This window comes from Bos indicus, chromosome 22 (genome assembly GCF_029378745.1).
Source record: "Bos indicus isolate NIAB-ARS_2022 breed Sahiwal x Tharparkar chromosome 22, NIAB-ARS_B.indTharparkar_mat_pri_1.0, whole genome shotgun sequence".
NCBI classification, from domain to species: Eukaryota; Metazoa; Chordata; class Mammalia; order Artiodactyla; family Bovidae; genus Bos; species Bos indicus.
In genome coordinates this window covers 41,518,806-41,533,965 of record NC_091781.1, presented here as the reverse complement: position 1 = coordinate 41,533,965, position 15,160 = coordinate 41,518,806, and the positions used below count along the sequence as shown (strand labels likewise).

General features: G+C 47.6%; 1 protein-coding gene across 9 annotated transcripts in view; it reads right to left on the bottom strand.

Moving 5' to 3' along the window:
* Positions 1–788: 788 nt before the first annotated feature.
* Positions 789–15,160, bottom strand: part of FHIT (fragile histidine triad diadenosine triphosphatase) — a 1,527,031-nt gene continuing 1,512,659 nt past the window's right edge. For 7 of the 9 annotated variants that reach the window (XM_070777132.1, XM_070777130.1, XM_070777129.1 and 4 more), the window contains one exon: positions 789–1,097. The gene's annotated coding sequence lies outside the window, so the exon portion shown is untranslated. Of the gene's footprint in view, positions 1,098–3,222; positions 13,545–15,160 lie in introns of all 9 variants that reach the window. The other 2 variants (XR_011563133.1, XR_011563134.1) reach the window with 2 other exon arrangements.

Sequence of the window (15,160 nt, the reverse complement as noted above, 5' to 3'; positions counted from 1 at the left end):
CGAGGGGGAGGCCAAGGAACTCCGAGGCTGCCAGCGGAACCTCTGCAGAGAGACTCCCAGAGCCTCCGGGGGAGCCCAGCCAGGCAGGACTGTGGACATCTGGCCTCCACAACTGGGACGGGGCACACTTCTGCTGTTCTAAGCTGCCTAGTTTGGGGTGAATTTGTCACAGCAGTCACAGGAAACACTCACACCGCATTGGGGATGGCGTCACGGTCAGAGCAGTCCGTAAGCCAAGAGATTCTCAAGGAGGCTTTTTGTGAAGAAGAAAAATCCTGCCTTTGGTTCCTTGTAGAATGCTACTGGTATGTCTTATTTTCCTCTATAAACTCTAATCCCCTGTTTTATTAATCTGCCAGAGGAAAGAAAGGGCCTGCTTCTGTCGTCCTTCCTTGAAGAAACTGACTGTCATGGGCAAGGGGCGTGCTTCCTACACCAACACTGAGAACCTTCCCATTCTTTCCCTTGTGTTCCCGCCACTCCAGCGCCCAGCCCAAGGAGTCCGATCTGCACATACCATATTGATCAGTGTCCTGAAGCTGATTTTGCCTCCTTAGGCTCTGTCAGCTCTGTCTCTCGGCACCCAAGGCGAGAAGAGAATATAGCCAAGGGAAGGGTGTGCATTCCTCCTCCTACTATCTTACTTACCTCTGCAGAAACTCTCTAAATCTTCTCTCAGCCTTAGCAGACCTTTGGTTTACAGGAAGCACGGCGGGTCTGAGCGATCAATATGCTCATTTGTGAGGTCCCCAAACGTCAGATTTTTCAGTTAGCCAACACGCAAGATAAATATTTTAACGAGCATTTTTATTTCCCATCCAGGCCAAGGGACAAGTTAGAAAAGTTCTATTCTAAGTACGTATCTGAGCAAGTATGGAAGGGCAAGTGGGTGCTGTGATCTTGAAGGCAGCCTGTCAGTCACGGTGATTGAAACATAACCCCGTTGGCTTCCACAAGCATAATAAAATGCTTTGCAAAAGGCTGTCGAATTGTAGGATGTAATAAAGTTTGCTTAGCTGCATTTCCAAGGCCACAGGGCCCTGAAGCATGAGGCCCGTTTCCTTATGCCTGGGGATTTGTTCCTGTTCCTTCCGTGCCTGGAAATGACAGGACATAAAACCAGACATTTAGTGAGAACAAATAGCATTTTTAAAATCATGGCAATAAACACAAGGTAAGTTTGCTCACTGCCGATCTCTCAGATGGCCATTAACATGCTACTTGAAGCCACATAGATGCAGGTATATGACGGGGTGTGGGCGGACTCCAGCCCTGCTAATGCCATGCTCCCTGGATCCCTGCTCTATGCTTTCTGTCCACAGCCCAGGCCCCAGGGGTCAGCTGCACAGTCTCTTAATTTGTTTTCTGGACACACATCTTACATAGCAAATGAACTAAATTCAGACCTTGAATTAGGTCAGAAGAGACTCCCAAGCAGAGCCTTTATCATAGTACCCAGGAAGCTTGTTAAAAACACGGATTTCCCCAGTCTGTCCACATTCTGAATTAGCAGGTGTGGAGAGAAGGCCAAGAATCTGTGCTTGTTAACAAGTTTTCCATATGAGTCCAAGGCACCTGCCCCCGGACTGGGGAATTCTTGAGCTCGTACGTCTGTAGTGTGTGGAATCAGCTTTGCTGCAAGGTGAGCTACCTGAAGGATTTAGGCTGGGCCTCATGCAAATGAGTAATACTTATAAAGAAGGAAAGTTGGAGGAAGCCCTCTCATCTTATTCCTAGGTCACAGAAATGCATTTCACAGCTCTGACACCCTCTTCACCCTGGAGGAGAACTTGTTGGAGCCTCGGCTTCTGGGCCTTAGTTACTGCGATTAGTTACATGGTTATTACATGGAAGGACTGATGTTGAAGCTGAAACTCCAATACTTTGGCCACCTGATGCGAAGAGCTGACTCATTGGAAAACACCCTGATGCTGGGAAAGATTGAGGGCAGGAGGAGAAGGGGACGACAGAGGATGAGATGGTTGGATGGCATCACCGACTCAATGGACATGAGTTTGAGGGAACTCTGGGAGTTGGTGATGGACCGGGAGGCCTGGCGTGCTGCGATTCATGGGGTCGCAAAGAGTCAGACACGACTGAGCGACTGAAATCAACATGGGTGTGGTCAGGAGTCAGACTAGCTGGGACTGCTTGCTTGAAGGAATTGGAAAGGGCAGACCATTCCAGGAAACAGAAATTTAAGTAAGAAGGGAAGAAAGAGGAGAATTCTACAGCCTAGATTCCATAGTTTGAGGGAAGCTGAAAGAAAGGGGCTCTTAGGACATGTTGGGGCAGCTACCACAGATGTGATAGATGAAGAGATTTTGAGAAACATTTTTCAGAAGTGCAAAGAGACTTCCCCTTGGGGTTTTCCAGAGACCTGAGTGAAGATTTACATAGCTTTTCATTTCCTGTTTGCTACTTATGGCTTTGAGTACAACACGTGGGAGGCCTACGTGCAAAGCCCTGCTGCCGGCCAACTCCAGCGTGTACTTCAAGGATATGCTCAATACAGGCCCATTCAACCCACCGGAAATGACACACCAGCACCCACTTCAGCCTCATGGAGCGAGTTGTTAGTGGGTCCAGCGCTATACATTTTCTGCAAGTTCGTGAGAGAGGCAGAAAGCAAAGGGCAGGCAGGGCCTTCCTTTGGAATTACATCAGCTCCCTTCTGGGATCCAGAACACAGCAGCACAGTCACTTCCGCTTCAGCCTTCATGTTTTAGCTCAGGGTACACTCACCGCCTCCCCAGGTCCCGATGTCTGTGAGTGAGGCGGGTATTGCACTCTTCCTGACCCCGCAGAAGGGGGCCTGTCTCCCTGTCGTCTGACACTTGGATCCTCCCCAGTGGTTCCCAGCACCGCCCATCTCGCCGGGACACATGGGTCATCTCCCAGTCATTCATCATCACCCTGGTCTTTGAACAATTACTGACTTAGAGTCAGAGGCACCTGTGCAGGCCTGGAAATGGATGTACCCTTTCTCTTCCTCCGCCTCGCCTGTCCAGGGAAAATTTATGTCCTAGAAGTTTCCCTCGGTTTTATTTTTGGTCTCTGGAACAGCGCGGCCCCGGGTTATTTCCTTCGCCCGCCCTTCCCAGCGCCAGCCCTGGGACTGCTGCCCCTCCCTGGATGCCCGTGTCCCTTCCCGAGCAGGCTTCCTGTCCGTGCACTTCCGACGCCTCCTGCACGTATCCTGTTCACAAACGTGGCACTCACACAGTCCGCCTGGCCGCCGAGGCTCTGTCTTCAGCAGCTCCTTGTCTCCTACTCGTCTGGAAGCTCGTGGGGCACAGGGTCCACTTCTCATGCCAGAGACAGCGAGTGAACAGGCTGAACTTTTGAGACGTGGGGCGTGTCATTTCCTGGCTGTGTGTCTCCAGGCGGCATGACGCGTGCGTGGTGGGGTGATGGGGAGGAATGAGGGGGAACACACACAGGGGCTCAGCGCCGTGCTGGCACGTCGGATGGGCCCGCCGCTGTGAGCCTCGGTCGTCCTCACCGCTGTGCATGCTCTGGATGGAGCTGCCGGTCAGGGCCACCAGGCAGCAGGGACCCAGGAAACGCCAAAGCAAGTGGAAGTCAGCGCTCAGATACACAGGGAGAGGCAGCCTCATTGTCGAAGAGGGTGCGTGCAGGCGACGTACTCGCCCCGCACCATCCTCTGGTCGGACCTCACACATCAGCACCCTGTGTGTCTCCACTTCCCTTTTGATCTCACCTTTAGACGGTGGTGTTTTCCGTGTTTATATGGGCATATCAACAAAGGTGTATACTGAAGCGTGAGGGAGGTTCTCAGGAGGGTGCAGATATGAATAATGAGATCCTCAGAGTGCTCCCGGCTCCTTTGGGGAACCACCTCACCCGGGGGGGAGGCAAGACAGGAGGTCATCAGGTGCCAGGTGAGCAGTCCAGAAAACGGGGGCTTCTGGAGTTCCGAGAACAGGAGCCCAGAATGTCTGAAGTTTGACTGATCTCCCCGCTGAACATGTGCCTTTCAAATATTTCTGCCTTCCTAAGCAGCACAGGGCAGATGAGCTGAGAATATCCCCTCCCCCACGAGGAGGAGGAAGCGGTGACATCACCAAGGTCAGAGCAGGGCTTGGTTTTGCAAAGCAGGGAGTGACAGCAGAAGGGAGGCCCCGTGGCCCTGGCTGGTAGAAGAGATCTTTGGGGAGGGGACCTTTGAATTAGGAAGGGAAGTAAACTAGTCTGATGGAGAAAATTTAAATAAGTTTATATATATATAATTTTATTTATTTATTTATTTTTGGCTTTGCTGGGTCTTCGTTGCTGCAAGGGTTTTTCTTTACTTGTGGTGTGTGGGCTTCTTGTTGCTGTGGCTTCTCTTGCTGTGAAGCACAGGCTTTAGAACACAGGCTCAGTAGCTGTGGTGCATGGGCTTAGTTGCTATATGGTGCGTGAGATCTTCCCAGATAAGGGATCGAAGCCAAGTCTCCTGCGTTGGCAGGCGGATTCTTCACCACCGAGCCACCAGGGAAGCCCTCAGTTAGGTTTTGAGTTAAGACCTGCTGTGGGCTCTTCACCCATCTCTCCCTGAAAGCTTCAGGAGAGTCTCTAGAATCCATCTGCAGTTTGTTGTCGTGATTGGGTGAGTGCAGGGGGTCAAGGGATCCCAGCTGGGGTCTGAATGAATCACTCCTAACTTCCCCTTAATATGTGGGAGTCACCAGGCTCCATAAAGTCTCTCCCCCCCCAAAAAAAGGGGGCAGAATCCTTTGTTTTAAACAGATCCAACCTCTGTGTGTGTGTGTGTGCAAGTCAACCTCGTCTTACTGTGTCAGTAAAGGAGGCTCCTCCCTCTTGACCCCATCCCTCCTGCATCCTAGAGGGCCAAGGGAGACGGGCCTTCTGCTTTGAAACTAAGAGAACAGATCACTATCTCTCTTTCTAAAGAGGAACCTGGATGGGAGCTGCCCCCAGGTGACCTAACTGGTTGTCTTTGTTCGCTGTTCAGTCACTGAGTTGTGTCCTACTCTTTGTGACCCGGTGAACTGCAGCAAGGCAGGCCTCCCTGTCCTTCACCATCTCCTGGAGTTTGCTCAAACTCACGTGCATTGAGTCGGTGATGCCATCCAACCATCTCGTCCTCTGTCGTCCCCTTCTCCTGCCTTCAGTCTTTCCCAGCATCAGGGTCTTTTCCAGTGAGTTGGCTCTTCACATCAGGTGGCCAAAGTATTGAACCTTCAGCTTCAGTCCTTCCAATGAATATTCAGGGTTGATCTCCTTTAGGATTGACCAGTTTGATCTCTGTGCTATCCACGGGACTCTCAAGAGTCTTCTCCAGCACCACAGTTTGAAACCATCAATTCTTCGGCACTCAGTCTTCTTTATGGTCCAACCCTTACATCCATACATGACTACTGGAAAAACCGTGGTGATTTAGGTTTAGTTGCTAAGTCATGTCCTACTCTTGTGACCCCATGGACTGTTGCCTGCCAGGCTCCTTTGTCCATGGGATTCTGCAGGCGAGAATACTGGAGTGGGTTGCCATTTTGGCTTTGACTCTATGGACCTTTTTAGGCAAGATGATGTCTCTGTTTTTGTTTTTTTTTTTTTAATTAGAGGCTAATTACTTTACAATAATATGTGGTGTAAGTTTGTCATAGCTTTTCTTCCAAGGAGCAAGAGCCTTTTAATTTCGTTCTAACTGGGTAGAGTGTGAAGGGAACACTTGGGACCATAAACATGCAATCCGCTGTCATCTTTCTTTAGGATACTGTTTCTATCCTGTGCTGTTCTGTGGGAATGCCCTGGGGAGGTCTAAACACAGCCAGGCCTCCCCTCCACCCTCAGAGACTCTGATCTAACTATCTAGAGTGTGGCCTAGTTCTCTGGCAGGGAATTACTGGGCATGAAGCCTTCAGGCCAGTTCCAAAGTGTGCTCCCAATAGAATGCTCTGAAAGCCCCAAAGCCATGTAGGTACTGGAGACAGGTTTCAGGAGGCGTCCGTGGCAAATACTCAGCCTCTACTCTGGTTGTCTGTCCTCTGCTTTCTTAGCAGAGCCACATGTGCAGGGCAAGTATTGTCCATCAAAAGTAATGCCTCTTGCCTCAAAGAGTGAATGAACGAACTCATTTTCCTTCCTTCCCAAAGCTGACGCAGAAATGGTTTTAAAACAAAGACAAATATTGTATATTAACACGTGTGTGGAATCTAGAAAAATAGTCCTGATGAGCCTAATTGCAGGGCAGCAGTGGAGAGACAGACATAGAGGACAGACTTGCAGACACAGTGGGGAAGGAGAGGCTGGGACGAGTGGAGAGAGCAGCGTGGAAGCGTTCTTTATCCTGTGTAACACAGATCGCCAGTGGGAATGCTGCTCTGTGACACAGGGAGCTCAACCCGGAGCTCTGTGACTCCCTAGAGGGGTGGGATGGGGTGGGAAATGGGAGGGAGGTTTAAGAGGGAGGGGACATATATACCTGTGGCGGATTCATGTTGATGTATGGCAGAAACCAGCACAATATTGTAAAGCAAATATCTTGCAATAAAAAACAACAACAACAAAATAACTACACTCACGCACAAAACAAAGCCATGAGACACTAACATAAAATTCCTCTGTGACAGTTCTCTGTTATAAAAGTAGCTCTTGGTTTGTAGCAGGCCTGTGTACGGGGCAGACAGGCATGGACAGTCATCCCACTCACACTGAAAACAAGGTGAGCAACTTTCTAAGAGAAGGCACCCCGACCCCTGCCTCTCAGATTTTTTCTTAATAAACTTGGTCTGAGAAATTGGACCACAAGAGCCGCTGGTGGCACTCTCTTACAGCGTGTAGGTAAAGAAGCTGGGGGAGAAGGGACAAGGATCAGAGAGCAGCTCTGATTAGTAACCAAGGTGATGCAATTGTCCTTCTGCCTGGAGGCAGGAAGGGGTTACTCCACCCAAGTGCAGGCGCCGGAAACCCAGAGATGTGGGGACGGACTCGAGAGAGCAGGGTGATTCCAGCACGTTTTCTCACTCAAAATTGTCCCTCTGTGGATTAATAACAGCTTCCAACTACTAGAGGGTGTTAATTAACTTCCCTTTAAACAAGGTGCGGGGAGGTCTGTTTCCCAGTCCTGTGTGTTTGTCATCTCGAAGCGGGTACAGAAAGCAGCCCGGGCACCATGTGGCCAGCCCCCTCAGGAGGGGAGGCGCAGACCTCTCTGCCCTGCAGCGAGGCCAGGCCCATCCCCAGGCTGAGTGGCCACAGGCTCAGCATTGTCACTTTGCTCTCTGAAGGGATAAGTCAAACGCCAAGGACAGTGAATATGCAAGAAACACGATGCCAGCGCTTGTGGCTGTGAGTGACTGTGCAGCCCCGCACGGCTGGTCACCACTTTGATCCCATCCTGTCCTGGCAAATGTGACTACACCCACTTCCAGGCTTGGTGAACCCAGCCCTAGGCAACGCTTGCTGCTCTCTGGGCAGGTTCTCATGTCCCGCTTGAAGGTAGTAAGGCTTTTCTCTCCCTTCTTTGGTCCATTGACATCACCTCCTTGTATCTGTGCCTTGAAAAGGCTCTCCCTAAAAGGCCTTCTCATCCAGACAGAGTTTATGAAGAACCGGCTTCTTTATTTGTCTCTAAATCTGCAGCTTGATATTACCTTTCCCCAAGACTCAAGTCGAAATGAAAAAGGATTACTTTATATTTACTTCCATCTTTCATGAAAGAAACTAATTTTGAGAAAGAAAGTCCCTACAATGTGAAACACATTCCCTCCCTTGAAACCCTCTGAGGGGCAGAGGCGAGGCTAGGAGGCCTGCGTGCTGTTTCATTTACTCTGTCTGGCAGGGACTGCTTCTTATCGTGCTTTTGAGGGTCACCTTCCTTCAGCACTCTCCTCCACTCTAGTTGTGCGTTCCCGTTAGAAGAGAATTTTCCAGCCGAGCATGGAGCAGGACACCTTGGGTAATGAATGGCTCTGAGGGTTTGCTGAGTGTGTTATTTAATTAGTGGCACTTGCGTCTGGAGTGTCTACGACTCCATAGTTGAATAAAAGGTGTATTTGCTGAGGGATTACAGACAAACACTCAAGAATTGTCACAGTGAGACTCTGTCAGGGTTCAGCACATTTAACAGACTAATGGGGTTATTATTATTTTTTTTCCTTTCCACCCTTTAAAAGGTACTGAGGTTGACAGAACTCTGTTGCCTTTGCCTTGTGTGTGAGCTGAGATTACAATCCAGAAAAAGAAAAAAAAAAAATCCTTAGGCGAATGGATAAAAGTCTATAACCTGAAGCAGAGCCTCTCACCAAAAACAGAGATGATGTGTTTAATGTTGTATTGCTGAGAAACTGATGGTCAAATAGGTTATGGTTTACCTGTTACTCACAAAGAACTGCATTGCTTGCAAGCTGTGTATGGCACCCAAAGAGCAAGGGTTCAAACCCCTTGAAGAAGACACCACTGCAGGGTGTAGGGAACAGAGGCCGTTTTCCACTACCCCGCACCTCCTGAGGATCTAGTGCTCAGAGCAGAATGCAGACGATGAAACGACAAAGATGACGCGGCCCAGACAGGGTGCCGGCCGCCCGCACGGGCGCATCTGTGTGGCTCCACCACTGTGTATGTTCAGACGGACTGTAAGTACAGAGGGTCGGCTTGTAATCCTGTGCGTCACTGTGTGCACCCGGGCAGCTGAGAGCCGATCTCCAGGCCACGGTCTCTTCCTTTGTAAAACAACAGGTTGAATTATATGTTCTTTAAAGTCCCTTCCAGCCCAAAAATGTAGTCTCTGATTTTTCTCAGTAGAGAGATGGAAGCTTTCTGTGCCTCTGATAGAGCTGATCACTCACTTTTGGGATTTAAGGGCCATTTAGTCTAGGACAAGACCCCCTGAGGGTGGGAGGGTATATGCAGGGCCCCCTACACGAGGGCTAGAAGGCTCAGCTCTACTCCAGAGCTCAGCGGGATGGTCCAGGGGACGAGGCCTCGGCCTGGGGCCTTTCTCCCCGACTCTGTCCCTCCCACTGCAGACCTCCCCACCCTGGCAGACAGTGGGGACAGAGGCTCAGGAGGCTCAACTGGAGTGAGGTGAGGGGCCCCAAGGCTGCTCTTTCCTAGGTGGGAGGGAAACCCATCCATCCAGGGTGTCAGTTGGCCAGCTGCTGTGCTCAGGGGTATGCAGGCCTACGTGTGGAAAACTCCTTTAATCTTCCCATAAGTCCTATGGGGTGGATATCAGAGCCCCAGTTTACAGCTGGAACGAGGTCACACAGTAAGTGGGACTGGACCCAGACCCGCCTAACTGCAGAGATCAGCCCCTTCTCAACACTGCAGTGTCCAACGTGGTGGCAGCCAGCAGGCACACGTGGGTAGCAAGCCCTGACAGACGTGGCTTGTCTGAATGGAGGCTGGGGAAACAGATATCTACTGGCCTTCAGAGACTGACTCTAAACAAAGAACATAAAACACCACATTTTTTTTTATGCTTATGTAATTTTTATATTATGATTTTTTATATTATTAAGATAGTGAAATGAGAATATTTGGATATATGGGGTAAATGTATTAACACTAATTTGTCCTTAATCTCAGAGAAGGAAATGGCACCCCACTACAGTATTCTTGCCTGGAGAATCCTGTGGATGGAGGAGCCTGGTGGGCTGCTGTCCATAGGGTCGCACAGAGTTGGACATGACTGAAGCGATTTAGCATGCGTGCATGCACTGGAGAAGGAAATGGCAACCCACTCCAGTGTTCTTCCCTGGAGAATCCCAGGGACGGGGGAGCCTGGTGGGCTGCCATCTATGGGGTCGCACAGGGTCGGACACGACTGAAGCAACTTAGCAGCAGCAGCAGCAGCAGTCCTTAATCTGGCTTCTGGAAAATGTCAAAGGACATGTGTAGCTCACACTCTCATCCTGTTGGTCAGCATGGCTCTGAGACAGTAGCCCAGGGCCCAGGCTCTGGAAACACAGGGAAGCTGGTCAGGGGGCAAGGGGAGCCCTGGGAATGTCTACAGAGTTGATTTAGTATTTAAGCAGCTGTGCTAACTCAAGTTGGGCCTCTGACTTATTAGATGTGTTATCTTTATCAAATTGCCTATCTGGGCCTCACTTCCATCATCTACAAAACAGGAAAACAGCATCTATGTCACAGAATTGTTCTAAGGACTGAAGATGATACAGGTGACGCACTTAGCATAGTACCTGGCCCAGAGAAAGGTCTAGACGCTACAGAACTATAGCCGCTCATGCATTCACTCAGTGTTTCTGAGCACCCATGAGACGCCAGGGGCTGTTCTAAGTGCCAAAGACAATGGCCCTGTCCTCAGACACTTGCTTGCTAGTGGAAGATACAGACAAACCAATGAGTCTATAATATGATGACAGGTGACGCTGAGCACTGTGAAGAAAAATGAGGCAAGTTTAAAGAGGAAATGGGGCTCTGCTTGAGATTGGGCACTTGAGGAAGCCCTTTCTGAGTGGGTGGATGTTTGAGTTGAATCCTGAATGGAAGAAGGAAAGAAAAGAATTCCAGGCATGGGGGCCAAAAAATGCCAGGGCCCTGAGGTGGGAGCTTCTGTGATAGAACCTCATAGGAGCAAGGAAGCAGGAAAGCTGGAAGCAAGAGTATGGGGGAGAGTTGGGCCCATGAGGCTGGATTTTATCCTAAGTCACTGGCTATGGCCTATACGACCCACTGTGATTAGACCTGGCTGGCTGGCTTTACAAAGTATGGGGAAGGAACATGACCTGATGGCCCATTAAAAGGATTGCAATCTTAACAGATTTACTATTTTAATATGTTCGTTCTTTTTTTATGACCTTGGGTGAGTTTGAGGGTATGTTGCTGTAATTTTAGTTGCTAAGTCATGTCTGATTCTTTTGTGTCCCCATGGACTACCATCCGCCAAGCTCCGCTGTCCATGGGATTTCCCAGGCAAGAATACTGGAGTGAGTTGCCATTTCCTTCTCCAGGGGATCTTCCTGGCTCAGGCTACATTGGCAGGTGGATTCTTTATCGCTGAGCCACCATGGGAACCCTGATTGAGGGTATAGATGTGCATTTTAAGAGTCACAGTCAACAGTTAAAATAGTCTGTATAAAGAAGGTATATTTTTAACTGCAGTATCATGAAACCTCATCCATAATGAGAGGAGTTCTTAGGCTTTACTGAAAATAATTTTCTGTTAAACTCTTACACTACTTTTCATTTCCATTAAGTATTATTCTTTTGAAAGATTAAGGAAATAAAAATTAACCACAAACAATATCTTCAAACTTAAAGGAAAAAAAAAAACCCAATGAACTGCCCCAATAGATAAGAGACCCTTAAAAAGAGAGTAATAAAGCAAGTTCTTGATAGGGGTGTCACAGATAAATGCTGATGCACTTCATTGCACATATTCCTTGTTCAAATTGATAACTCTGGAATTTGCAGGAGTCACAGAGAGATAAGAGAGGGGGCAGAGTTCTGAGAGGAGCCCTGAGCAGCCCAGACTGGCATTCTGCCTGGTAGAATGCTCCCCTTTCCCATAGCTCTCCGTGACTCTGGCTTATCATTTCTAATTAAAAAAATGACTCTTGCAATATCATGGGCTTTCATTTCTCCAAAACAATACCACCCCATCAGCTTGCAGCTCAGAATGTCCACAGTTCTGTACTACTTTTTTTGGAGCCTCACTGGAATATGGTATGGAGCGCTAGCAGAGGAAATTTGCTAAGAACATCTAATTACATTCTAAGTCATTTTTTTGCCTGTCTTAAAGGAATGAAAATGATCTGCCGGTTTTTATAGCCCTTCTTGACCTAAAGATATCTGCTGGCGGAAAGAGAATCCTCAATTGGGCTCTTTTAATGCTTTAATTATTACGTGATCTATCATCTTATGCACTGACTTGCACACTTGGAAAAATCTCTTAAAGATGCATTAAAATTGATTGGCTAATCCTACACCATGGGGGTGGCTCTCGGAGGGCATGTAATTGTCTGTGGGCATGGGAGGTGAGACAGGATTGACACCAAGTCAACTACATCACAATGGGATAAGGGAGGGAAATGGATTTGACCCAGGTAGGGTTGACACTGCACTGCCGACTTGCTCAGAGTGCAGTCACATGCATTCTCAGTTGCTGTGAGAATTCTTCTCCTCGGTTTATCTTTTGTCTCCCTTTCCTCTGGAGGCTTCTCCTGCATTGCTTTTCCAAATGAGGAGCAAGATGACTGCCAGAAGCCTGAAGTCTAGTCCATATCACCCCTGAATCCACACACCACATGGCGGAGAAGCTGCCTTGGCTAACTGGTCGACACAACACCTACAGCTGTGCTTTCTGGATGAGACTGGCAGTTACCAAGTCCCATGTCTGCTACACCTGTCCTATTTTCTGCTTGACCCTCTCAACAGTTTTCTAAATGTTTTGAAATCCAAGGGCTAATTACAGACCCTTGGTGAAAACCCCCTATCTCTAAAGAAAACTCGAAACTGAAGGTCTTGAATGGAGCCCTTGGGAGTCCTCACTGATCCCAAGAATATAGCATGTTATGCATTATGGTCCAGGGCTGAGTAACGGTGATCCATTCCTCTTCATCAAATGCAGTTGTATCTTCCAGGCAAATATTCAGTCCATAATTGTTGTCCCAAGGGGACCAGGGCAGCACTGTCTCTTTGGCAGGGTGGTTGTGATAAGTGGATAAAGTAACCTACACAAAGCCCCACAGAAATCACCGAATACTGGTACTTTTCCTGAAGTTCCAGGACAAGTGGGTTCCAGGTGGTTTCCTGAACCACCAATTTTAGTGTAAAGGTAAGTGTGGGCTCCAGAGTCAGACAGTCTGGGTGGCCCTAACTCTCCATGTATAATCTGGGAGTCCTGGGAAAAGTCCCAGAGCAATCTTAAGCTTCAGTTTCTACATCTGAACACTGGGACGATACTAGAGGATGGCTGTGGGATTTCACTGAGATAAAACCTGTGAAGTGCTTCATATAACTTGCCCATAATGAGATCGCCATAAGTGGTATCATCAAGGATCATGAAAAATGAAGCAGCGTCAGTGCTGGTTTTTCCTGCTCAGCTCCTGAATGATGATCTTCTAGGCCAGTGTGGTCCCTTCAAGTCTGGGAGGGTGGCCGAGAGGAGAATGGACTCAGATGCAGTAATGTAACTGAATGTAGGGTCTGGCTGCTCGCTGCTCAAAAGCCAATCAAGAGGCCAGGCTGGTGGAAAGGAAAGTTTGCTTTATTTTGGAGGCTGGCAACCTGGGGGCGGGCTCCTATCCAAAGGCTGACTCCCCGCCCCCTGTAACCCTCAATGACGAGCAGTGGACAAGAGCTTTTATAGACAGAGGGAGGGGGCTACATGCAGAAACAGCACAGTTAGCTCTGGCAGTCATGTTGACGTTGGTCATGGGTGGTCTGATCAGTGTCATCTCGATTGTCTTAAGTACAGTTAATCTTCAGTTCCAGGGTCAGTTTGTTTCCATTTCCTTGAGGCCAGTTCTTGGAACTGTGGCAGCTTATGTCATGGCTACAGTCCGGTCATCGTGTAGTTAACTTCTTCCCCCTGGTGGGGGTTTCAATATCTGTAAGACAGCTCACAGAATTTTATCTATAGCACTGGAGGAACTAAAGGCTCCTGACTGTTTACAGACTAAACTATTATTGTTTTGACCTGTTTGACGGTTTTCCTTTGTTTTGGTATTTTCTCATTTCTCTGATTAAACTTATTCTTTGGCTAAAGTTTTCTTCACAGACAAAAGGCAGGCTGAGGATATGTGGTTGAGGGGGGCGGGGTGGAGCATATAACCCTGCTCTGTTTCAGGAGCAAAGTGTCTGTGAAGATTATATGCGACAACTGTTCTTTTCTGTTTAAACTTATTCTGGAATAGCTGAATATCCAGCCAGCAGTTAGACCATACATTAGAGTCAATCTCTTCCTGCCTTTTCTCCTTAACTCAAAATTTTTCATGTATCTGATTTATATATAGCCCTTTTTTTTTTTACCGTTGAAATATGGGCTTCCCTGGTGACTCAGATGGTAAAGAATCCACCTGCAATGCAGGAGACTCGGGTTCAATCCCTGAGTTGGGAAGATCCCTGGAGAAGGGAATGGCAATCCACTCCAGTATCCTTGTCTGGAGAAGCCCATGGACAGAGGAGCCTGGTGGGCTGTAGTCCATGGGGTCCCAAAGAGTCAGACACGACTTAACAATTAACAATAACTGTGAAATATAACATATGCAGAAAAGTGTTTATACACACACACACATATACACACTATATATACTTATATAGCTTATAGAATTAATATAAAGCAAACGTGTTTTGCCGCCACCGTGACAAGGAACAGAACACTGCCAGCCCTTCTACCCTCCCAGCCCACACTCCTCTTCACAGGCTCCTTCTTGCCTCCTCCACAAAGATAACCACTGGGCTGATTTTTATGGTGATGGAATCTTAGCTTTCCTTTATAATTTTACTTCCTAAATAAATGTATCTCTAAACACTATAATTGAGTTTTGCCTGTTTGTGAACTTGATTTGAACACAGTCACGCAGTATGTCTTCTTTTGTGTTTCTGTTCTACATTCTTGCAGACACTTGATATTGTCAGTCATTTAATATTTTGGCTATTGTGGGTATACAGTGGTATTTCATTGTGTTTAAACTATGTTTCCCTGATGACTAAAGATTATTGGCCAGTCCAAAACCAATTTTCTACAAAGTGCATATTCAAATGGTTTTGTAGTTTCTACTGGGCTGTTGACTTTCTCTAAGTGGCTTATACATTTTTTTCTTTTTCTTAAATAATACTGTCTTATGGATACTGGCCCTTCATTGTTCATAATGTGGCAAACACCTTCTCCCACTCTGTATCTTGCATTTTTCATTCTTACTCTCTCTTAATGGTGTTTTTCATAAACAAAATTAATTTGAATGTAGTCTAGTTTATCCATCTTTTTTATAATAATGCTTTTGTATCATATTTAAAAAGTCTTTCCCTATAGCATGACCATGACAATATTTTCCTATATTCCCTTCTAAAGCTGCACTTCAGACTTTGAACTATAATCCACCTGGAATTGACTTTTGCAAATGGTGTGAGGTGGGATATAGTTTCATGGGTTTTCTACATGGATATCCAATTTTTCCAGAATGATTTATTGGAAAGATTTTCCTTTCCCCATAGTTCTTGGGTG